We start from the raw sequence: 5,972 nt of genomic DNA on the forward strand, positions 1-5,972 counted from the left end.
TGTTGATTCGATTTGCATCAATTGATACTCTTTCTCTATTCCTGTCTAAATTGATTTTGCATTTTGTTGTTCTCTTACTCTCTATTTGTTTCTTACTCCCCCTTGGTTATAGATATCTCTTTATTTTGCTTGCTTGCTCCCCATTTCTCTTACTCCCTCTTTTTGACACTGATGTCAATGGGTTATACACTTACAGTGTATTTATCCAAAAAGGATTTATGGACCTCAATTATAATCTTAAGAGTGATATCCCAATTATCACAAGCTACCTCCAAAGATATAATTTGGATGGCCAGCTCAATAGCAAGGTGGACTAAGTCATCTAATGTAGAAAGATTGGGGTCTTTCTTCATAAGTGTTTCTACATAGCCTAGCTCCTTGTGTACAATCTCCATGTGAGGAGTCAATATCGACTAGATGTTGATTAGTTTAGCCCTTTGTTGGCTTTATTTGCTTGTAATGATGCTAATTGACTCTGGGATTACAAGAGGTTCCTAAAGTGTATCTCACTTTGAGTTGGATACTTGGGAAATTTTGCACTAGATGATTGCATTTGGCTCTCCAAACTCAGGATGTGATTCCTTACCTCTTGTGTGAAGAGTGTAGGATAACACAATTTGGTGTATAGAGAGAAAATGTTCTTTAGTACCTTCTTCACACTCTCTATCTTGGTTGCTAGGTCAACTTGTGTCAGTGCAATACCACTAGATATCTTATCATTTACCTTATTTTGAAACTTCTTTTTAGACCATTCTAATAGTTTGACATTAGTATCTAGGTTTGTCTCACTAACTCTTTCCACTATATTAGTCAATTATTCAATGATGGGCTTTGTTTCATTTGGAGTAGGCAAATTGAATGCGTCTAAGAAAGTCTCTTTGATATCAATCAAAGCTTGCTTCTGCCTATGCTCCCTTCTAAGAAGTTCTTGATTTTTCTTCTTTGTTAGGGCCTCTTGTAGTATGCCCATTTGCTCAATAGTGATTGTTGCCAAATCAAATTTAGGCAATATAATCTCTTTATTTAGGCTAATATCTCCACAAGTAATTATCTCTTCGACCTTAGATGAGCTAGGACTTGACACTAAAAATTGTAATGGAGTTGTCTTTGTGCTCGACCTCTGAAGAGCTTGACTAGGAGTACCAAATTCTAGTAATGTCACCAGTGCTTGGATTGCTAGTAGCTCCTTCAGCTTGGGTGTCAAACTTGTCTCTTCAGATGTGTCCTTCCCTACCTTGTTGGTTTTAGTTGCACCTTGATCTTGTGTTGGAGGTGCAGGTGTATCTACCTAACTTGTTTGGCTTTGAGTCCCATCATTTTCTGATGTTTCCACCTTTCTTCTCCAACTATCTCAACCTTATCTTTTTCAGTTTCTTGTTCATTTCTTGAGATTGGAGTGTCTTGCATGAGTGTACTGATAGTGAAACCTATTGTCTCTTTCATTTGATATACAATCATGGGTTGTGAAGGTTGCACACTTGTGACTTGAGGAGTGATTATAGGTGTTTCTTGTGTTTTCACTTCCTCCCTTGTAGTTAGAGTCTTTATCTTCTAAATTTCATCCACACTTACCAATACATGTTTGTCACATAATTGGCCTAGAAAGTGGACTGGATAAGTATCATTTTCAAATCTTCCTTTGTAATGGTATTGATGTTCTGAGCAATAGTATCAGAAACATTATTTACTTTAACAATTTCAGTGTTTGCACTTGTCACCTATGGAGGGCCTACACTTGACATTTGTGTATCTTGTACACTATGTTCTGTTTGTTGCTCTTCCTCAGCTTGTGCCTAGTTATCAATATTCATATCAGTTCTGCCCTCAATTGTGCCTTTTTCATTATCATCTTCTTCATCCTCTCCTACCTCAATAGGTTTCTAGTTAGCTTCTTTTGATGTTGGCATTCCACATGTTATCTTCCACATTTGTTTGGACTTCTATACAACATCCTCTATATTTTTTTGCAATATGCTAAATGCCCAATACTTTGGTACAAATCTTACAGCATATTTCTAAATGGATTTAGAAATTTTAGCCTTACTAAATTCTAGCATAACTTGAGTGAGGGTTGTCTCTCTAATTTGTCTTTTAGTTTCTAAACAATAATGTCATTTTTGCTCAACTCTGTCATATAAAATTTTAGGTATGGAGTTGGCAAGTTCTAGAGGAGTCTTTTTAAATATAACCATCATGGCATATACTACCTCTTCTACTTAGTTATTCTCAATCTTTCCAAGATTATCAAACTCAATGTGAGAGAAACCTGATAAATCAACATTGTTTCTAACATTCTCACATAAATTATCTAGATCTAAGGAGGGACTGTGACTCACCACTTGGAATTGGTTGTTTTCATTTGATTCAATAATCTCCTCATCACATTCAGCTTGGGCAACATACTTTCTCCTTAGTCTCTTATGTGCTCTAGCTTCCTTCTCTTTAGGCTTGGCTACTTCTTTAGCCTTCTGTCCAGTGACTCTTGTACTAGCCCTTGTGGTAGGTGTTGTAGGTTTTAATTGATTAGGTTTTGCAGCCTTCTTTGGTTTGATCGTTGCTTGATTCTTTTCCTTTCTTTTCTTCTTATCAGTAGTTTTAGGTGCTTCACTAAATTCTTCTTACTCAGCACCTTCTGCAGTTTCTACTTCCTCCTCTTGCTAATCTTCTTCCTAACCTTGTGTCAGTGCCAATCTTGTTTGAGCTCGTCTATCCTCTTCTTCTTCATCATCTTCCTCTTCTTCTTCCTAACTCCTTCACCAAAATTTTCTTTCAATTTCTTCACCAATTTGATCTTCTTTTTTAACATAGAAGCAGTCTTCAATTCCATAGTGATCTTTGATTTGGCCAAGTCATAATTACCAAATGATTTGGCTTCCTTATCCACTTTTTCTGCAAGTAATGTTGTGATTGTTGTAGATGCCTCATCAGCATTGATTTCATAACCTAATGGCCTTATCCATCTCACCTCGGGAATTTTTTCTTGTACATAAGTGAAATTAGTATCAACTAGGAAGAAAACATCATTAAAATTTTCCTCCACTAGTGAGACTAGTATCCTTAACCAATTCTTCATTGATTGCTTAAAATCTTTAAAATAACTAGTCATCACTTACTCAAAGTTATTGCCTAATTTCTCAATAAATTCTCCTATTTGAACTGTAATTGATCTATTCACCTTACATTCAACCTTACCAAATTTATGAAATGTATTCTGCACATTAAAATAAAATGCATGCCAAAATAGATCCAAATTTACACTATGCACTCTTGGTTTTCCTTATGGCTCCCAAGTTCTCAATCAATTATTGCAATTGCAACTTGACAAGATCATAAGTATGATCCTTCTTCATAATTTTGTAGCCCATATCCACTACAATGCAAGGTACATTGTTTAATCTACTATACTGATAAAACTTGTGTGCTATTACCCTCATTGCAAAAGCTATCAGGGGATCTATGATAGTATCAATGGTCATTCCCCTTTTATTCCATACAACCCCTGTGTTCTTTTCAATAATTTCCTTTGATTCACTTCTCATGGCCTTTGGCTGATCTAGGGTCGGATACCTTGTTACCTTATGAAAAATCTTCTTTGTGATTTTTACTGGCCCATTTTCTAACCATATAGAGCTATCATGAATTATGCTTACAACAATCTTAATCCATTCTGTTTTGAAGATGTTGGGGAAATCTAGAGCACAAGTTAACCCTTTCTTCTTGACAATTTTGAATTCTTCCTTTAATACTCTATTTTTGCATATTTTCCCATTTACTTCTCTGATTTCCATGTCTCCTATGCTTCCAATCTTGCATGTGTAACAATTCCTAACATCTTGAATCATCAAGACTTGCGGTGGTATCATAGACAACACAATGGAGGGATCCTTCTTATAGGTTATATCTAGGATAGCCTTGAAAGTAGGTTGTTTGATTTTATTGCGAATAAATTGAAAATTTAAAACCTCTTTTCCCTCTACACCTTTTGCTTTAGAAGAACTAGACACCACTTCATGTATCTACGGTTTGGGAAATTTGAAACTGCATATCTCAACACACGATAAATACCTTATAAATCCTACTCAAATGGTGTCAAACAAGCATTTAAATCTCGTGCAAATGCTCAGATAAAATTCTCCAAATTGTCTTTAGCTCTTCATGTTATTCTTCAAATTTGAATGATGTCAAATGAACAATAAATTGATCAAATAGCCCTTAAAACACTGCATTTAATGCTAAGTGCTTACATAGCTGTAAGCTCAACATTAATTGAATTTTTGGCTCGCTCGGCATCCACGTGTCTTTCCATATGCTTGGAAACCACTATGATCTCGATATTAACTAACAAATTTTCTAGCTTGACATCTACTAACATTTTACTCAACAACCATATGAAACTTTTTCATGCTTGGTAGTAACATGAAAAACTAACAAAACTTAAAGATTTATCCTTGATTTCTAACAACACTTTGCATATTTATTCATACATATATAATCTTTTCAAAACTAAATCCTTGGAACTAATGTATGGTATATCTTTTAAATATTAGTCCCACATACCTCTTGACTACTTAATTTGATGAGGTGTGATCACCTGACCCATGGGATGAAGTGATCCCATCTGCACTTGTGTTGCAATCTTCATTTCTCTTCCATGTCTTGTTCATCTCACCTCTAAAATTTTCAATATCTGCCCTGCCTTTGCCTTTGTTGAACTCACAACTTGGTGCCTTTGACCTTGTTGGATAATATCTACTGATGTGACCAGTCTTCAAATAGCTAAAATATGTGGTTTGACTCAACCACTTTTTGTAATCACTTCTGAAATGTGTTCTAATAGAATTCTTAGGAATATATCTATACTCTTGACAATAGTGACAACTATACCTTGTATTATAATCCCAATTATAAGAGTTGAAATTATTCTTTGCCTTTGTTTGCTTGTTTGATAAGTAGTTGGATTTGGATCTGCAATCAAAGGCTCTATGTCCATACTTTTGATAGTTACAATAGTATCCTTCAAATATTTGAGTGTGCATGGTCTTGGTTTTGCATTCATGTGCTTGATGACCTTGTTTGTTGCACTTGTGGAAGTGACCCATGTTCTTCTACTTAACATTATGACTTACAATCTTGCTTTTGCAAACATTAGCAGTATGTCATATCTTTCCACAATTATGACAAGTAGGTTTGGAGTTCTTACCTTTGTTACTTCTTTCTTCAACACTTTCGGATGATTCTCCTACTTTAGTACTAGTGTATCCCACTCCAGATGTATCATTGTTAGATCTAGGAGATCTCATCAATTGTTCAAAGTACTTGATGGCTTTACTGTGTTTATTGAAGCTTTCAAAAAACTTCTTTTCCCTTTTCAGATTATTGTTCAACTATTCATTCTGCATCTTAATTCAGTATTGCGATCTCAATATCCTTAGCATTCAGCTCATGATTTGCAATCATCATTTGACCAAAGCTTCTAATTGCATGTTAGTAATCCTAGTAACCTCTGATGATCTCTCTTCTAGTCTACTGGTCAAAACTCTTTTGCCATCTTCAATCATGACTTTATCTTCCATAGCTTTCTTTTACTATTTGGTCACCTCATATAGTAATATGGCTTGAGATTCTTGCTCTATCTTAAGATTTTTGATCTCTTCAACTAGGGTTCTATTCTTTTCCATTAGATCTACAACTGCTACATAAAATTCATTGGAGTCTCCATTTGCAAATAGCTTAGTAGTGTCCATCTCTTGGTATTGTGTGTCATTCTCCCCAATAGCAATTTCCTTCTTTCTTATCAATGATTTATTTAGATCTTCTCTTGCTTCATTCAACTGGTGTAGAATGAGTTGTATTTCAATCTCATGGTTCTCAATAACTTTGCCTAACTTGTTGACTTCCATTTCCACGATCTTTCCTCAAAGCTACAAAGCTTTACTTTCAGATAACTATGCTATGATACCAATGGTGTAATG

The sequence above is a fragment of the Cupressus sempervirens genome, chromosome 5 (genome assembly GCF_028749045.1).
Source record: "Cupressus sempervirens isolate cs-2001-9-10 chromosome 5, ASM2874904v1, whole genome shotgun sequence".
Lineage (NCBI taxonomy): Eukaryota > Viridiplantae > Streptophyta > Pinopsida > Cupressales > Cupressaceae > Cupressus > Cupressus sempervirens.